Source organism: Loxodonta africana, chromosome 7 (assembly GCF_030014295.1).
Source record: "Loxodonta africana isolate mLoxAfr1 chromosome 7, mLoxAfr1.hap2, whole genome shotgun sequence".
Lineage (NCBI taxonomy): Eukaryota > Metazoa > Chordata > Mammalia > Proboscidea > Elephantidae > Loxodonta > Loxodonta africana.
In genome coordinates this window covers 54,375,254-54,396,008 of record NC_087348.1, presented here as the reverse complement: position 1 = coordinate 54,396,008, position 20,755 = coordinate 54,375,254, and positions in this window count along the sequence as shown.

Sequence of the window (20,755 nt, the reverse complement as noted above, 5' to 3'; positions counted from 1 at the left end):
GAGCCTGTTGAGGTGATCATGGTCTGTTTCTTTATGTGACTTGATATTGAGTGTTGCCTCTGCGCCGTCTATAAATTATTGTATTAGTTTATGCTCACTTACTGTGTCGTAGCTTCTTGCTTTGTTTTGTTTTGGTATACCCCTATGGGTTGCTTGAGTGAGATAGCTTGATTATTTTTGCCCTTGGAGCTCTGACGTCCTGTCCCCAGATGGCTGGAGCTGTTATCAGGTATATCAGTCTAGGAGTCCATTCAGTATTCTTGTATGAATTCAGCTCAGGTTTCCAGGTGGCTGATCATCAAGTGTGTGGTACAGGCTCTGTCTTACAGTCTTAGGGGGCAGGGGTGATTTGCATGTATATCAGTATCTGATTGCAGCAGGGGGTCACGCTCTAAACAAAGCAGGGGGCTGAGAACAGACCCCTGAGTGTCTCTGATGGAAGCGCATCCCTGTTCCCTAGAGCATGGAGGTGGGTGGGTTCTGTAGGGGGACCATGGGCACCCAAAGTTTTTGTTTGTAAGGACTGGGAGGTACCAGTTATCTTTGGACCCCTGTCACAGGTGGGTGGGTGACCTGAGTGGTTAGGTGAGGACCTTGTTTAATAGGCAAAGCAATGTCAAATGTCAAACACCCACCTCTCCACCGTACAGCGGAAATGGTTGGAGTTTGCCAACAAGGGCCTATTCTCCCGAAATAGGCCCATACAAGTCCATGCAGAAGAGAAAAGTGCTCAAGGTCCACAGATTGTTTATGCCTGGACAGGAACCACTTCTGTCCTGAGCGCCCCCAGTTAATGGAGCTAGCAAATTATCTTTTCCCCCCAGTTGCAAATTTTTTCCTTCCCCAAGGCTGGGAGGATGGCTGTAGGTGCTCAACAGGGCCTATCTCAGGCTCAGGGATTCCACTGCTGAAGTTGGCTTGGGAGTGGAAGGGGGCACGGGAAAATACACGCAAGTACTTGGCTCTTGCCGAGAGCACCATTCTTCTCAGGTTCTGGAGGTGTGAGTAGGCTGTGTGGCTGCCTACTTCTCCCTGAGGAAACTGTGGCCGAACACTAGTACCAGCCTGCCGCTGCCACTGCTCTGGGAATGGTGCCTGAAGGCTCCCTGCGATTCAGGTCCAGTAACTTCTCTCCACTTCTGAACATTCTCTTCCTCCCCTGCCCCTCGGTTCATTTTCTAAACTTGCCTTTGAAGCTCAGGGCTCCCAGCTTGTCACAAATATACTCGTTTCACTTGTTTTTTTCGGGTCTTTGTTGTAAAGAGGGCTTGCCGGAAGTGTCTGTCTATTCTGCCACCTTGGCTCTGCCTGAGTTAGTTTTTTGCATGGTGTGATGTATGGGTCTTGTTTCATTTTTTTGCAGATGGATATCCAGTTATGACAGCACCACTTGTTAAAAAGACTGTCTTTTCCCCATTTAAACTTTGGGCCTTTGCCAAGTATCAGCTGCTCATATGTGTACAGATTTATGCCCGGATTCTGAATTCTGTTCCATTGGTCTATGTATCTGTTGTTGTACCAGCACCAGGCTGTTTTGACTTCTGTGGCGGTATAATATGTTCTAAACTCAGGTAGTGTGATGCCTCCCACTTTGTTCTTCTTTTTCAGTAATGCTGTACTTACCCAGAGCCTCTTTCCTTTCCATATGAAGTAGGTGATTTGTTATTCCATCTCATTTAAAAATGTCACTGGTATTTGGATTGGGGTTCCATTGTATCTATAGATCGCTTTGGGCAGGATAGACATTTTTACAATGTTGAGTCTTCCTACCCATAAACAAGGTATATTTTCAACTTACGAAGGTATCTTTTGGTTTCTTGCAGTAATGTCTTTTTGTTTTCTTTGTATAAGTCTTTTATGTCTCTGGTTAGATTTATTCATAAGTACTTTATCTTCTTAGGGGCTATTGTAAATGGTATTGATTTGGTGATTTCTCTCTCTCTTTGTTGATGTAAAAGAATCTAACTGATTTATATATGTTTATCTTGTATCCTGAAACACGATTGAACTCTTCTATTAGTTTCAGTAGTTTCCTTAAGGATTCTTTAGGTTTTTCTGTGTATAAGATCATATCATCTGCAAACAGAGATACTTTTACTTCTTCTTTGCCAATTTGAAAAAAAAAAAAATTTTTTTTTTTCTTTTATTTCCTTATCTAGCTTTATACTTCTGGCTAGGACCTCAAGTACAATGTTGAATAAGAGTGGTGATAAAGGGCATCCTTGTCTGGTTCCTATTCTCAGTGGGAATGGTTTCAGTCTCTCTCTGTTTAGGGTGATGTTGGCTATTGGCTTTGTACAAATGCCCTTTATTATGTTTAGGAATTTTCCTTCTATTCCTAATTTGCTGAGGGTTTTTATTATGAATGGGTATTGGACTTTGTCAAATGCCTTTTCTGTATCAATTGATAAGATCATGTGGCTCTTGTCTTTTGTTTTATTTATGTGATGGATTACATCGATTGTTTTTGTAATGTTGAACCATCCCTGCATACCTGGTATGAATCCCACTTGGTCAAGGTGAATTTTTTTTTGATATGTTGTTGAATTCTTTTGGGTAGAATTTTGTTGAGAATTTTTGCATCTAAGTTCATGAGGGATATACGTCTGTAATTTTCTTTTTTTGTGGAGTCTTTACTGGTATCAGGGTTAGGCTGGCTTCATAGAATGTGTTTGGGAGTATTCCGTCCTTTTCTATGCTCTGAAATATCTTTAGTAGTAGTAGTGTTAACTCTTCTCTGAAAGTTTGGTAGAATTCTCCAGTGAAGCCATCAGGGCCGGGGCTTTTCTTCATTGGGAGTTTTTTTTTTTTTTTTTTTTTTATTATTTTCTCAAACTCTTCTTTTGTTATAGGTTTATTTAGTTGTTCTGTCTCTATTTGTGTTAGTTTATGTAGGTAGTGTGTTTCTAGAAATTTGTCCATTTCCTCTAGGTTTTCAAATTTGTTAGAGTACAACTTTTCACAGTACTCTGTTATGATTCTTTTAATTTCATTTTAGTCTGTTGTGATATTCCCATCTCATTTATTTGGCTTATTTGCTTTGTCTCCTGTTTTTCTTTTGTCAGTCTGGCCAATGATTTATCCATTTCGTTAATCTTTTCAAAGAACCAGCTTTTGGTCTTGTTAACTCTTTCAATTGTTTTTCTGTTTTCTATTTCATTTCATTCTGCCCTATTTTTAATTATTTGCTTTCTTTTGGTGCCTGAAGGCTTCTTTTTTTGCTCACTTTCTATTTGTTCAAATTATAGGGATAATTCTTTGATTTTAGCCCTTTCTTCTTTTTGTATGTATGCATTTATATTGATATAATTGACCTCTGAGCTCTGCTTTCGCTGTGTCCCAAAGGTCCTGATAGGAAGTGTTTTCATTCTTATTGGATTCTATGGATTTCTTTATTCCGTCCTTGATGTCTTCTATAACCCCGTCGTTTTGAGCAGGGCTTTGTTCAGTTTCCAAGTGTTTGATTTCTTTTCCCTGTTTTTCCTGTTATTGACTTTTACTTTTATGGCCTTCTGGTCAGAGAAGATGCTTTGTAATATTTCAATGTTTTGGATTCTGCTAAGGCTTGCTTTATGACCTAATATGTGGAAAAGAAAGTATACTTGGTTGCTGTTGGGTGGAGTGTTCAGTATATGTTTATGAGGTCAAGTTGGTTAGTTGTGGCATTTAGCTCTTCCATGTCTTTACTGAGCTTCTTTCTGGATATTCTTTCCTTCACTGAAAGTGGTCTGTTGGTCTCCTGCTATTATTGTGGAGCTGTCTATCTCACTTTTCAATGCTGTTAGAGTTTGTTTTATGTATCTTGAAGCCCTGTCATTGGGTGCATAAATATTTAATATGGTAATATCCTCCTGGCATATTGTCCCTTTAATCATTATATAGAGTCCTTCCTTATCCTTTGTGGTAGATTTAAGTGTGAAGTCTGTTTTGTCAGAAATTAGTATAGCCACTCCTACTCTTTTTTGATCATTGTTTGCTTGATATATTTTTTCCATACTTTGAATTTCAGTTTTTTTGTGTTTTTAAGTATAATGTGTGTCTCTTGCAGGCAGCATATAGCCGGATCATGTTTTTTCTAATCCATTCTGCAACTCTCTGTGTCTTTATTGGTCCGTTTGGTACATTTACATTCAGTGTAATTATAGATAAGTACGAGTTTTTTTTTTGTTTGTTTAGTGCTGTCATTTTGATGCCTTTTTTGTGTGTTGTTGACAGTTTCATTTTTCAACTTACTTTTTTTGTGCTAAGCAGTTTTTTTTTTTTACGAATTGTGTGTTCCTCTTTTTCATTGTGGTTGAATTTGTTTTTGCTGAGTCTTTATGTTTATCTTGTTTTTATTTTGAAGTGTAGGATTGTTAGTCTTCTTTGTGGTTACCTTGATATTTACCCCTATTTTTCTAAGTTTAAACCTAACTTGTATCTCCCTATATCACCTTCATTTCCTCTCCATATGGGAGATCTATGCCTATTTTATTTATTCCTCTTTATTGTTTATTGTCATCTTTTATATAATGACATCACTGAGTCCCTGTTTTGAGCATTTTTTTTTCTTTTTTTAATCTTGATTTCTTTTTATGATTTCCCTATCTGATTTGGTACCTGGTTGCTCTGTTCTGTGTTCTAGTGTTGGGTTGATATCTGATACTATTGGTTTTCTATCCAGAAAATTCCCTTTAATATTTCTGGTAGTTTTGGTTTGGTTTTTGCAAATTCCTAAGCTTCAGTTTATCCGTGTTTTAATTTTATATTTGAGAGACAGTTTTGCTGGCTATATGATTCTTGGCTGGCAATTTTTCTCCTTCAATGCTTTATATATGTCATCCCATTGCCTTCTTGCCTGCATGGTTTCTGCTGAGTAGTCTGAACTTATTCTTAGATTCTCCTTTGTAGGAGACTTTTTGCCTATCCCTGGCTCCTCTTGAAATTTTCTCTTTATCTTTGGTTTTGGCAAGTTTGATGACAATATGTCTTGGTGACTTTCTTTTGGGACCTACCTTGTATGGGGTTCAATGAGCATCTTGGATAGATATCCTTTCATCTTTCATGATATCAGGGAAGTTTTCTGTCGACAAATCTTCAGCAGTTCTCTCTGTATTTTCTGTAATCCCTCCCTGTTTTGGTATTCCAATCACTGGCAAATTATTCTTCTTGAGAGACTCCCACATGATTCTTAGGATTTCTTCACTTTTTTTGAATTGTTTTATCTGGTTTTTCTTCAAATATATTGGTGCCAAGTGACTTATCTTCAATCTCACAAATTCTGCATTCTACTTGCTCAATTCTGCTCCTTTGACTTTCTATTGAGTTGTCTAATTCTGTAATTTTATTGTTAATCTTCTGAATTTCTGAATGCTGTCTCTCTATGGATTCTTGCAATTTGTTAAATTTTTCATTATGTTCTTGAATAATCTTTTTAATTTCTTCAACTACTTTATCTGTGTGTTCCTTGGCTTTTTCTGTTTCTGTTTGTTTCCTGATCTCATTCATGATGTCGTTCCCAATGTCTCGAAGATTAATCTTTTGTATTCTGCTCTGGTAATTCCAGGAACACATCTTCATCCAGGAGAGTCCTTGATTCTGTGTTTTGGGAGTTTGTTGAAGCAATCATAGTCTGCTTCTTTATGTGGTTTGATATTGACTGTTGTCTCCAAACCATCTATAAGTTATTCTGTTAATTTATTTTGTTTGCTCACTGTGTCCTAGTTTCTTGCTTTGTTTTGTTTCAGTATAGCTAAATAGGCTACTGGAGTGAGCTAACTTGGTTACTGGAGCCTTTGGAGCACTAATGTCCTGTTACCAGATGGCTAGAGCTATTACCGGGTATATGAGCCTATGAGTCCATTCACTATTCTTGTACGGAACCAGCTCAGGTGTCCTGATTGTTGGTCACCTAGTGTGTGGTGTAGACTATCACCAACTATCTTAAGAAGCAGTAGCGATGGATGTATGCACTGGTTTCTGGTAGTGGCAGGGGGTCACACTTTGAGGAAGATGGGGGGCTGACAGCCTCCCCCCAGATGTCAGCGAGGAAGGGGTATCTCTGTTCTTTAGAGTGCTCTGGTGAGGAGGATCTGCAGCTGTAACTTAGGTACCTAGTGCTTATATCTGTAAGGACTGGTAGGCACCACTATCCTTTTGCAGGTGGCTAGGTGGCGTGGATGGAACCTCCAGTCCTCAGGCACCTCCTGTGGATGGGTGAAGGCCCTGTTTACTAGGCAGAGCAGTATCAGACCCCCAAAACCTGCCTCTCCATTGCACAGCTGAAACATTTACAGTCAAATCTCAAACAGATTTACCCTTGCAATATAATAGCCACCTAGATCCATGTAGGGGTGAGAGACAAAGTCTGTGTGTTGCTTATGCCTGGACTGGAGTAGCTTCTGCTCTAAGCTTCCTGATTAGGGGAGTCTGAAATGTATCCACCCTCCCCCCACCCATTTGGTAATTTGTTCCTTCTCCAGGCCAGGAGAATGGCTCAGAGAGAGCAGTAGTTTTTATCTCAGGCCCAAGAAAACCAACTATTAGTGAAGCTGGCTGGGGTAGAGGGAGGAGGGATCAGATAGACAGGAAAGAGTTCTTTCAAAAAAAGGAGCTATTAGATCCGTGCGTGGTAAATTAGACAAAATCACTTATCTTGTATCGTGAGCACTGTTTTATCTCAGATTCCAGAGTCGTGTGTAGCCTGTGTGCATTAGCTGGGTCCCCGCCGAGACTGCCTCAGGGGATTAGGGCTGCATCCTGCTCTTGCCTTCTTTTGCTGAAGCAGCTGTGTCTTAAGCACCACAGCCAGTCCCATGGCCATCACGCCAGGGGGTCAGGATGCTCGCCCTTCAGTTGCCTTCTTTCGCTGAACAAGCCACTTTCTAAACACTGCAGCCAGCCCTGTTGTAGACACACCACATGGTCAGGAGTGTGCCACTCTGCTTGCCTTCTTTCAAGGAAGCTGCTGTGTCTCAAGGAACTATCATCAGCCCCACCACTATTGTGCCAAAAAACAGTGACAACAAATCGAAGCTGAGGCACTGCATGGGCTCAGCAAGTTGTCGCTTGTTCTGCACTGCCTCTCCCTCCCCCATTGCTCAGACCAATTCCTTAATTTTGCCTTTGCTGCTCAGAGATCCTAGCTTCTTATATATATAATCGATTCACTTGATTTTTTGGGTCTTTGTTGTAAGAGGGATCGGCAGAAGCTACTGGCTAGTTTGCCATCTTAGCCTTGCCCTCAACCATCTTTTGATTTCTTGACTGCTGCTTCCATGGGTGTTGATTGTGGATCCAAGTAAAATGAAATCCTTAACTACTTAAATTTTTTCTGTGTTTATCATGATGCCATGGATGGGATTGTGTTCCCCCAATTTCTCTTTGTTAAAGCCATCTACTTGTGATATTTCTGTTACAGAAGCACTAGATAACTAAGACACATGCTGTTGCTTATTGGTCCAGTTGTGAGGATTTTGTTTTATTTATGTTGAGGTATAATCCATACTGAAGGCTGTAGTCTTTTGACCATCAGTAAGTGCTTCAAGTCCTTTTCAATTTCAGCAACCAAAGTTGTGTCATTTGTATAGTGGAGGTTGTTAATGAGTCTTTCTCCAGTTCTGATGCCAGGTTCTTCTTCATAGAGTCCAGCTTCTCAGATTATTTGCTCAGCATACAGACTCAATAAGTATGGTGAAAATATACAACCCTGATGCACACTTTTCCTGACTTTAAACAGTGTGGTATCCACTTATTCTGTTTTAATGACTACCTCTTGATCTATGTACAGGTTCCCCATGAGCACAATTAAGTGGCTGACTTTAGTTAAGTGTAAATTCTGTTGTGTAAGAATTGCCAATTCTATTTGTCCCCTAGTCCTTTACAATAGGAAGACTTTGGCCATTGTTTCAAAGGCACTTGCAAATCCCATAGTTTATATGTAGCCTCTCCTGTAGAATGCATTATTATTTTGCTGATTCTTGAGTGACAGAGGCAACTTCAAATGCCACTTATTGATATTAACTTCTGCCAACCCCCTCACTCAGTTCCCCAAATTGCATATTTCTTATTTCTGTAGAGTGAGAGTAGTAGAAACTGGCACAATTAAGAAGTGAACTTTATGTTATTCTCAAGATCGATACCATGGAGACAGAACTGGTTTGGGAAATTTCCAACTGTCCCTCTCTCTCTCATTCACAGGCTTTAGTACTGATATGCCATAAAAACTTGTATACAAAAATAAGTTTGAGTTGTCAGAAATCCAAAGGATTATGGTTCCTGGGGGCACGACAGGGCATATATGACTTGGGATTCTCTACATTGCACCCCTACTTTAAAACTCAGTACAAAAAGATCTTTTTGTACTTTTTTGATCAATTCTAGTGGATACTTACACTTCTTTCCTTTACATAAAGTTAATATTCATTATAGAATCTATGCTGTATTGTTTTTCTCCAGGTATAGCACTTACCTCTAATCTGCTGCCAGGTTCTTGCATTGGCTAAATTCAGTCAGAAGCCAGAGAGCAAGGAAGCAAAGGAACTCATTGATGCAGTCCATTACGGTCAGCCCTGTGCACACGGAGCAGGATAGAGAGTAGATCTGGAGGGTCAAATTGGACATTAACCCTAAGTATACTCTCTAATGAAAAATCAGGGTGGCAGCTCCCTTTTTTTTGTGTTCGATTAAATTCAACAAACACTTACAGCAGAGTAGGTACAAAAGTCTGTGCTGCACATTGCAAAGGGTAAAAAGATGAGTAAATCTCTAACTCTATCCTTAGACTACCAAACAAATAACCAAGTGACTGTAATATAAAGTACAGAAAAAAAAAAAAAGAAAGAAAGGGAGATAATTAAGAGAGAGGGAGATGTTATACTTAACATACTAAGAGAAAAGACCATGTTGCATAAATTCTTATTAAATGCAGAATATTACAGAGTTTATTTTGTGCTTGTTCAAAATAAGTCAGGATGGGCTGAGGGTATATATGTAAAGGTCGAAAATCTGTTGTCATATGTGAATAAGAAACAGTAGCAAAATTTGGAAATGAACAAATGTTTTTTGAATGCCTACTATGTAAAAGACATTATGCTAGATACTGGAGATCTAATGGTGATTAAGAATGCAACATTCCCAGTTTTCATGTAATTAGCAGTCTGGTGGGGAAGGTAGATAACTGGCCAAGCATTGCAAGACAAGTTGATAAGAACTGTTATAAACAACGCGTTTGTCAGTTTGTCATACTGTGGAGGTTTGTGTGTTGCTGTGGTGCTGGAAGCTATGCCACGGGTATTCAAATACCAGCAGGGTCACCCATGGAGGACAGGTTTCAGCTGAGCTTCCAGCTTAAGACAGACTAGGAAGAAGGACCCAGCAGTCTACTTCTGAAAAGAATTAGCCAGTGAGAAATTTATGAATAGCAGCTGAACATTGTCTGATAGAGTGCCGGAAGATGAGCTCCTCAGGTTGGAAGGCACTCAAAAGATGACTGGGAAAGAGCTGCCTCTTCAAAGTAGAGTCGACCTTAATGACATGGATGGAGTCAAGATTTCCGGACATTCGTTTGCTGATGTGACATGACTCAAAATGAGAAGAAGCAACTGCAAATATCCATTAATAATTGGAACCCGGAATGTGCAAAGCATGAATCTAGGAAAATTGGAAATCATCAAAAATGAAATGGAATTCACAAAGATTCATATTCTAGGCATTAGTGAGCTGAAATGGACTGGTATTGGTCATTTTGAATCAGACAATCATATGGTCTACTATGCTGGGAATGACAACTTGAAAAGCAATGGCATTGCATTCATCATCAAAAAGAAAATTTCAAGATCTATCCTGAAGTACAATGCTGTCAGTGATGGGAAAATACCCGCACTCCTACAAGGAACAGCAGTTAATATGACTATAATTAAAATTTATGCAGTAACCACAAAGGCCACAGATAAAGAAATCGGAGATTTTTACCAACTTCTACAGTCTGAAATTGATGGGATATGCAATCAGGATGCATTGCTAATTACTGGAGATTGGAATTCAAAAGTTGTAAACAAAGAAAAAGGATCAGTAGTTGGAAAATATGGCCTTGGTGATAGAAACGGTGCTGGAGATCACATGATAGAATTTTGCAAGGCCAATGACTTCTTCACTGCAAATACCTTTTTTCAACACATAAACAGCTACTATATACATGGACCTTGCCAGATGGAATACACAGAAATCAAATCAACTACATCTGTGGGGAGAGATGATGGAAAAGCTTGATATCATCAGTCAGAACAAGGCCAGAGGCCAGCTGTGGAACAGACCATCAATTCCTCATAAGCATGTTCAAGTAGAAACTGAGGAAAATTAGAACAAGTCCATGAGATCCATAGTACAACCTCGAGTATATCCCACCTGAATTTAGAGACCATCTCAAGAGTAGATTTGATGTGTTGAACACTAATTACCACAGACCAGAAGAGTTGTGAAATGACATCAAGAACTTCATACACGAAGAAAGCAAGAGGTCATTAAAAAGACAGGAGAGAAGGAAAAGTCCTAAATGGATATCAGAAGAGACTCTAAAACTTGCTCTTGATCATCGAGTAGCAAAACAAACAAAAAAATGATGAAGAGCTGAACAGAAGATTACAAAGGGTGGCTTGAGAAGACAAAGTATTATAATGACATGTGCAAAGAGCTGGAGATAGAAAACCAAAAGAGGAGACATGCTCAGCAATTCTCAAACTGAAAGAACTGGGGAAAAAATTCAAGCCCCAAGTTGCAGTACTGAAGGATTCTATGGGGAAAATATTAAATGATGCAGGAAGCATCAAAAGATGGAAGGAATACACAGTCAGTATACCAAAAAGAATTGGTTGTTGTTCAACCATTTCAAAAGGTAACATATGATCAGGAACTGATGGTATTTAAGGAAGAAATTCAATCTACATCAAGGGCATTGGCGAAAAACAAGGCTCCCGGGAATTGACGCAATACCAATTGAGATGTTTCAACAAACAGATGTAGAGCTGGAAGTGCTCATTCATCTATGCCAAGAAATTTGGAAGACAGCTATCTGGCCAATAGACTGGAAGAGATCCATGTTTATGTATATTCCAGAGAAAAGTGATCCAACAAAATGTAGAAATTATTGAATGATATCATTAACATCACTTGCAAGCAAAATTTTGCTGAAGGTCATTCAAAAATGGCTGCAGTAGTGCATCCACACGGAAGTGCCAGAAATTCAAACCAGATTTAGGAGAGGACATAGAACCGGGCTATCATTGCTGATGTCAGATGGATCCTGGCTGAAAGCAGAGAATACAAGAAAGAGGTTTACCTGTATTTTATTGACTATGCGAAGGCATTTGACTATGTGGATCATAATAAGTTATAGATAACATTGTGGAGAATGGGAATTTTGCAACACTTAATTATGCTCATGAGGAACCTGTACATAGATAGATCAATAGGCAGCTATCCAGACAGAGCCAGGGGTTGCTCCGTGGTTGAAAGTCGGGAAAGGTATGCATCAGGGTTGTATCCTTTCGCCATACCTATTCAATCTGTATGCTGAGCAAATAATGGGAGAATCTAGACTGTATGAAGAATGGGGGATTGGGACTGGAGGAAGACTCACTAACAACCTGCATTATGCAGAGGACACACCCTTGCTTGCTGAAAGTGAAGAGGACTTGAAGTACTTACTGATGAAGATCAAAGATCACAGCCTTCAATATGGATTATACCTCAACATAAAGAAAATAAAAATCCTCACAACTGGACCAATGAGCAACATCATGATAAATGGAGAAAAGATTGAGGTTGTCAAGGATTTAATTTTACTTGGATACACAATCAACACCTATGAAAGCAGCAGTCAAGAAATCAAAAGATGCATTGCATTGGGCAAATCGGCTGCAAAAGACCTCTTTAAAGTGTGGAAAAGCAGTAACGTCACCTCGAGGAATAAGGTGTGCCTGACCCAAGCCATGGTGTTTTCAATCACCTCGTATGCAAGCCAAAGTTGGACAATGAACAAGGAAGACTGAAGAAGAATTGATGCCTCTGAATTGCAGAGCTGGCAAAGAATATTGAATAAACCATGGACTGCCAAAAGAATGAACAAACCTGTACAACCAGAATGCTCCTAGAAGCAAGGATGGTGAGACTTTGCTTCACATACTTGGCACATGCTATCAGGAGGGATCAGTCCCTAGAGAAGGACATCATGCTTGGTAAAGTACAGTGTCAGCGAAAAAGAGGAAGTCCCTCAATGAAATGGATTGGTACAGTGGCTGCAACAATGGGCTCAAGCATAGAAACAATTGTGAGGATGGCACAGGACCCAGCAGTGTTTTGTTCTGTTGTTCATAGTGTTGCCATGAATTGGAACCAACTCGACAGCACCTAACAACAACAACATTATAAACACAGTAAAAGTGCTATACGAGCATGGCTGAGGAAAACAAGAATTAGAGAACTACAGTGTAAGATAGTTCAGGAGACGTTTTGCAGCATAAGTTGTATCTAAATTGTAAGCTGAAAAAATGAGTTGAGTGGTAATTAAGATCCTGGCCAGTATAAGGTTACTGTGAGAATGTATAAAGTGGTTTAAAAAAAAAAAAAATACTAGCTTGAAACATAAATCGTTAAGAAAGGCCAGAGGAAGAGGATCCTGCCAAAAGACAGAACAAGTTGTATGATAGGTGGGAGAAAACCTAGAAGTGCATGGTGTCAAAAACCCTTGTAGAAGAGAGTGTTCCCAGAATTGGTTTTTGATGGTAACATTTCCCATAATCACTTTTTCAGTGGCATGCAGGGAAGACTTGATGATACTATATTCCTAAGGAGAGGCACAGACATTTTATCTTTCAATTTCAAATTTCATTGTTTCAGTGTCTATGGGGAATGACTTTCCTCACTCTTCTGATAGTTCAGTCTTTTGGGGGACATATAAGTCACTACCTTGACAGTCTCACTAATGGACTATAAGTATAATTAGGCTCAAGAAATTTCTATTACGGAGTTACTAAAGACCCTTTAAAGTATTGAAAAGCAAAGATATCACCTTGAAGACTGAGGTGAGCCTGACCTAAGCCATGGTGTTTTCAGTCACCTCATATGCAAGCCAAAGTTGGACAATGAATAAGGAAGACCAGAGAAGAATTGATGCCTTTGAATTGTGGTGTTAGCAAAGAATATTGGCTATACTAATGGACTGTTTTTATGGACTGCAAAAGAATGAACAAATATGTCTTTAAAGAAGTACAATCAGAATGCTCCTTAGAAGCAAGGATGGAAAGACTAGGCCTCACATACTTTGGACATGTTATCAGAAGGGATCGGTTTTGGAGAAGGACATCATACTTGGTAAAGTAGAGGGTCATCGAAAAAGAGGAAGAACCTCAACGAGATGGATTGACACAGTGGCTGCAACAATGAGCTCAAACATAACAACAGTTGTGAGGAGGCACAGGACCAGATGGTGTTTATTTCTGTTGTACATAGGGTTGCTACAAGTCGGAGCCAACTCCATGACACCTAACAACAACATAGTAAGTATATATGAATAACCCAGCCATTTTATCTGGAGCTATGTCGATTACTCAAACAAGTATTTTTCAATATCAATGTGTAGAATTCCTTTGCTAAAAAGCAACCATGCAAAAACCAAAAACAAACAAAAATTAAAAACAGGACAGGACAGTGACAGACTAGGTGGGATTCCATAATCAGTTAATATAATTATTTCCAAATCCTCATGACTTTTATATTACACAACTACCTATGATTTTTCTTAGCTGATCCCTACTTATATAAAGCAACACAGTGTACTTGATGAAAAATTGGGGGGCTGCTGAATTTGCCGAGGCAGAAGGCTAGGGCAGAAATTTCTTATGAGAATACCATTTAAGGACTCTGGCCTTGCATCATCAAACAGACATTTTTCAGAAGTTGTCAGTTTCCTCCCTTTATTAATTTAGGTGTAGGGAGCTAAATTTCAGAGCTGTCATTTAGCTAAGACACAAAGTTGTAAGACTTGGGGTGTAGATGGACAAGGCACACAACTTGTCTTTGCTGTACTCAAGCATATCGACTGATTCCAATCCACCTAAATTAATTAAATCTCTTGGTACCAAGAGTCAGAAGATAAACTAAACAGGTAATGTTAATAATTTATCCTTGAGTGACAAAGGCATTTTTCTGTTGAGTCCAAAAAGGTTAAACTTGACTACAGAACTCTCATGGAGGAATTTCTTTTTAAAGTACTTAACAGGTCTCATAAGAGGCAAAGGGTGGAATAACTTAAAGTATTTACCCTAAAAATTTTCAAAGAGATCAATTATAAAATTATAGCTACATTGTTAAAGCATTTTGGAAATTAAACTCCTGAGGACAGTGACAATGTCTATTGTGTCCATTACTACATTCTTAGCACTTAGCACCTAATATTGCCTGGAACATGCTAGTATTCAAAATATTTCATGGATAAATAGTGCATGAATATCAGTTTGATTCAAAAGATTCTCATACAAATATTTGCCTGAAGAATTCTGAAAGCTGTTCTAAGTATGATTTCTATTAGAAAACAAATAGCTTTTCTGTGTCCATCAATGTCTAACCCACATTGTGCTGAATTGGAAGAGGCATTCAACAGCCTCTTCTGCTCATTCTGCTCATTTTGTTTAGTATGGTTTCCATTTAAGTACACCTCTGCCTTATATGTGAATCTGCAGGTTACAAACACAAGTGCAGTTTGCAAACACAAGAAGTAGAGTCTTTCCTGGTACATGTAAACAGCCAGGAGGCAATTAAGCCTTGGTTGCAGTGACTAAAAGTAATCTACTAACAAAAGAAATGAGATTGTTCTAGTTACAGAAGAATAATGCCAGATGGGAGGCCAACCAAGAGTTTTTATAGCAGCAGCTAGTTAAGTAAGAGGGAATTAAATTCCTTGAATGGAGCAAATAAATGAGACTAGGTTTAAATTAACCCTCAATGAAGATATAATAAGGGTGGATATTATAATAAGGGTTTTCAGTGTTCATTTCTGGAGATTCTAAGCACTTCTGAGGTTAATGGAATCATAAAGAAAATACCTGTTGAGAAAACAAGCCTTAGGATACAGTGCAGAATAATCACTTTATGTCCTGGCTAAGAAGCAGATACCAAATCATAATGATCACTTAGGAGGAGAAGGAGGCAAAAACAATAACAACGTTAAATTATTATTCATCTATACTGGGTCTTTAGAATTGAAAGCACAATGTTAAACTAACCAAGCTTATTTTCAAAAGTCTCTTGGATTCTGTTTTTCTTCAATTTTCTAGTCCTTTAAGAGGAAAATGTCTGGTGTGACAAGTTTCATCTTTGTATCAATAAGCTATTTGAAATGCTTTAGCACACTTGAATTTTATTTATATATACCAGAACTTTAATAGCATGGAAGAGAGATCTTCTATCATAAATTCTTGTCTTTTAAAGAGACAACATATTCTTTTGCCAAAATATCTTCCCTCCCATTGGATTACTACAAATTCCCCAAACAGCTTATGCTGTTTCTTACTTTTGCATGTGCTTGGAATACCTTGCTCCTCTTGCCTGAGCATGAAGAAACGTGAGGAAGTGCTCTGAAATCAGTCTCTTTTATTCCAAATCCCAGTTCTGCTATTTCCTCACTGTATGATATTTTAAAAAATTGCCTAACTTTCCAAATTTTAGCTTTTTCATCTATAAACATGGAGTAGTCATAATAACTACTCACAGAGCTGCTGAAAAGATTAAGATAACAAGTAAAAGATTTAGCTAAATAAATGCCTAGCACATAGTGGACAAAGATTGATAGCAATTCTTATTATAATTATTATCATTATACATATTAAATTATCTCCAGGCTCTTCAAGCAAGACAAATTATCTCATAAATTTGGTCACAGACTCTCAAGATACTTTGAAAATCAGTAAATACCAAGATTGGAAATTGAAGTCAATAGCAAAGTGTCACATAATTTCTTAAGGTCCCCTAAAGATTCAACCTGAAGAGATTCCAGAAACATACAAGATGCATAGAAATCCTTTATTGTGATGACTTGGAAAAGACTATCAAATCTTATTCTTATCCATGAATATATGTAAATGCAATGATAAAATCATTATTTTGTTATCATTGCATGAAAAGGGGCTTTTAGTCCCCTAGTCTAAAACCTGAAGGACTCTATTTCTACTTTAGGCTTGATACAATGCATTTCCATGGAGGGCTATTACCACTCTGTCTGTTTAGTTGCTATGACAACTTGTGTCCTGGGATAACATAGGAACAACAAGGACCAGCCTGGCTCGCATGTTATTAGCAATTTATTGACATCACAGTGCTTGCCTAGATCATCAGACCAGGTAACGCAATGTACAAAATTAGCTCAAAGAACACACTTGACCAAGGCATATAAAAACAATAAATGATTTTTTAGCTAGTCCATTATGCTTATAATTAACTTTAATTTTAATCCTTTCCTCTCATATTAATAATCCATATGCTATAGCAAATATGTGGGTATTACCTGGACAGATAAGAACAAATCTAGGGAGTCTCATCTAGGTATACCTCTCTGTATGAACTCTTGGTGTATTTGGCATCGTGTTTCACTCATAGATACATACATATATCCCCTAAGAACCTGAATTTCTTGATATCTTGTCACTGAAGCAAAGGCAGTATTCAAAATATTTAAAAATCAGGAGGAGATTGGCATCAACCATTCAGAATGCAGTAATATCCTAAGGAAGAAGTAGTGAAGCTCCGCATATGCAAACCTTTTTTTCTTACCTCCTGTAGTGAGGTGAGGCCATGTGACTAGCAATAATTGATGTCATCACCTCAAACCATCAAATTATCACTCCCCTGACTGCAGCAACCATTGAGGCTTCAAATTAATATGGAGGGGTTGCCTGAATAGCAACAAACTGAGAGTGTTGGAAAAAAAATCTGCATGTGTGTGTGTATGTGTGTGGGTGTTATTTTGGAGCTTTTGTTACTGCAGCATAACTTATCCTACAAACTAATCAGAATGGGCCCGGGACATAAACATATATATGGTTGTACTGGTGCATACCAGCTAAATAATAGTCCTGGCTGTACTGTCCTTTCCATTCTCTTCTATTTTTAGCCTGAAAAAATCAGGCAACAAAAATACAATCGATTTAAAGATCAACAGCATAACAGTGGAAACACGATCTTTTTAAGGAAGAAGTATGAACAAGTAATAATTAAGTTGCTCTAATATGGCTGCTAACCAAAAGGTTAGAAGTTCGAATCCACCAGCCACTATGGGGTAGCTCTACTCTGTCTGGTAGGGTCGCTATGAGTTGAAATGGACTAGATAGCAAGGGATTTTATTTTGTTTTTGGTTTTATTGAATAGATAGGAACCCTGGTAGTGCAATCGTTAAGCACTTGGATGCTAACCAAAAGGTTGGCAGTTTGAACACACCAGTTGTTCTATGGAAAAAAGACCTGGTGATCTGCTCCTATAAAGAAACCCTACGTGGCAGTCTACTCTGTCACGTAGGTTTACTATGAGTTAGAACGGACTCGAAGGCACACAACTACAACATTGAATACATAAAAAATGCAGAACGAGAAAAGACTGTAACAGTCTCATTTTGAAGAACAAAGATACTAACTAGAAAAATGCAATGGTGAATTCCTTCAGATACAGCTTAACCCAATAGTTAAGACAATGTATGAAGCTTCTCTCCTCTCAGATTTACTTGCTTATCTTGGTTTTCTTCTTAGATGAGCTCTATCTACTTGCATCTAGATGATCAATGTCATTCTTGTGTCAGTCTGTATAGATTTTAGTAACAATGCATACATTTCAGTGGCTAACCACTTGTTTACACTACATGCCCTATAAACTTAAAAGTTAACTGCCCCCCCCCACACACATATACACACTCCCAATATACAATGATGAAAGAGAAACAATGCCATTAGGAAAAGGAAAGAAAGAATGCAAAAAGCAAGCGCTGGGCTCTATTGCATCCCCCCACTGGAAAGATGCTTTGAAAGCCTCCTACTCCAGGTAGAGAATATTTCTTAATAAGACTCCAAATTTGCTTCCTAGGAAGGGTTCCTCACTGCATTATTCCCCACGGACTTTCTGCTCTCTTGGAGGTCCATCCTTTTTCATTAGCCTCTTTGAACATATCTGAAGAAGAGGATGAAAACTATGACCTCCTTTGAACCCAAACATCTATCTGTCCATTAGTCACAGACTCTTTATTCCAATTCAAATAGCTCTTTTAGCAGTTTCAAAATCTTGGTCATAGTCTTACCTGTTTGATTCTAGCCTGCACCCAAAATTCTCACATCAAGAATTATTTTCCTTATCTGCATCACCCTCCCTCAACGTAATTGGGAGATTATCAGACTTCCTTGGGAGAGCCGCACACCTAATGGGAGGAGTTACTGCAACCATTATATAATTTACCACACAGGACAAAGCCAATATCATATATTTAAAATTTTATTATGACAATGTGATCATTAGGGTTGTCTGTCAACTTGGCTGGGCCATGATTCTTAGTAGATTGGCAGTTACGATGTAGTATGACAGTCATTTGACGATGTATGTAGATCTTGATTTCAAGATCTATCTTGCAGTACAACCCTGTCAGTGATAGAAAAATATTCATACACCTACAAGGAAAACCAGTTAGTACCACTATTATTCAAATTTACGCAAAAAAAAGATTGAAGTTGTCAAGAACTTCATTTTACTTGGATCCACAATCAAGAGCCACGGAAGTAGCAGTCAAGAAATCAAAAGATGCATTGCATTTGGCAAATTGGTTGCAAAAGACCTCTTTGAAGTGTTAAAAAGCAAAGATGTCACCTTGAAGACTAAGGTACACCTGACCTAAGCCATGGTGTTTTCAATCACCTCATATGCATGCAGAAGCTGGACAATGAATGAGGAAGACTGAAGAAGAATTGATGCCTTTGAATTGTGGTGTTAGTGAAGAATATTGAATACGCCATGGACTGCCAAAAGAACGAAAAAATTTGTCTTGGAAGAAGTACAGCCAGAATGTTCCTTAGAAACAAGGATGGTGAGAATACATCTCGCATACTTTGGACATGTTATCAGGAGGAACCAGTCCCTGGAGAAGGATATCATGCTTGGTAGAGTAGAGGATCAGTGAAGAAGAAGACCCTAAATAAGATGGCTTAACACAGTGACTGCAACAATGGGCACAAGCACAGCAACAATTGTGAGGATGGCAGTGTTTTGTTCTGTTGTATAAAGGGGTTGCTATGAGCCTTAACCGACTCGAGGGTACCTAACAACAACAACATGATGATGTGATCACTTCCATGATGGGATCTGCTGTAAGTAACCAATTAGTTGAAAGGGAATTTCCTTGGGTGTGTGCACTGCATTGAATATAAGAGGGTATTCTGAAAATGCTTGTGGGCTTTCGCTCAGTCTAGATCCTGCAGCTGACTCCTGTTAATCTGACCTCCAGCTCTTGGGATGTGAACTAGCAGCTTACCTGCAGTCTTGCCTGTGGATCTCGGGATTCATTGGTATTCACAACCTGTGAGCAAGAGCTCTGCTCTCTGGCCTGACAATTTTAGGTTCTTCAGCCCCTGTGGCTCTGTGAATCATGAGAAGCCTCGAGCCTAATCCACAGATTTGGAATGTTCCAGCTTCTACAAATGTATGAGCAATTTCCTTTATATAAATCTCTCTATATAGATATTTATACACTTTACTGGTTTGCTTCTCTAGAAAACCCAGCCTAAGATAGGCAGCATCCTAATTCTCATTCTCAATTTATGTATAGATCTAGGGTGGTTTACATATGCTGTGGTAACAACCTCAAAACCCCAGTGGTGTGTAAAAACAAGGGTTTATTTCTTGCTAGCACTTCATGTCCACCGTGGGTCAGCTGCAGCTCTATTCCGTGTTGACTCTACTCTACAACACAGGATGTTAGTGAAGATGCTATCTGGGACATTGCATGGCAGAGGAGAAATAAAACACTGTTTCTTAATACTCCTTCTCAGGAATGACTCACATTACTTCATTTCACATTGCATCAGGGAACACCACCCACATGCCTGTGTCCAACATCAATGGAGTGTGACGTATGGTCCTTCTGAAGTGAGGGGCAGTCCAAACTTATGAAGAATAATACTGTCTATCACAATTCCCAAACTTATATCATCCTTACAATCAACAGTCCCAGAGAAAGAGCACCTTTCCTTATAGCTCCTAATCATGTACCCATATATGAACCCTTTGCTGTGCCAAAGGGATGGAGTACTCTCACTGTCCAGGCCTGGGTCCCTAACCTGAATCTTGTGTGGGCATTGGAGAAAGTTTCAGGAAGGCTGCTTTGTAATATGAGATGACTAATCTCACAAAGGAAAGGGAAAAGAAGTACATTAAAAAACAAATGATTGTGTACCATAGAGAAGACTCCAGATTTTTCATTTGTAAGGACATCAAGGATAATGAACGCAATTCTAATTGAAGCTTTCTCCATCAAGAACCTCAAAAAAAAAAGTTTCCTATGAAGTTTGTCCATGGGGAAATGACTTAAATTCAACAATGCATTTGTGTGATACTGAAATACCTAATAAAACAAGATTATAACTTTAAAATGAACAGAAATAAATAAAATATTATGTGCTTAGGGTCTGAACTAAGCATGTAAAACTTCAGATTTAAAAACAAAAAAAGTAGATTAATGAATGGATAATTTTGCATA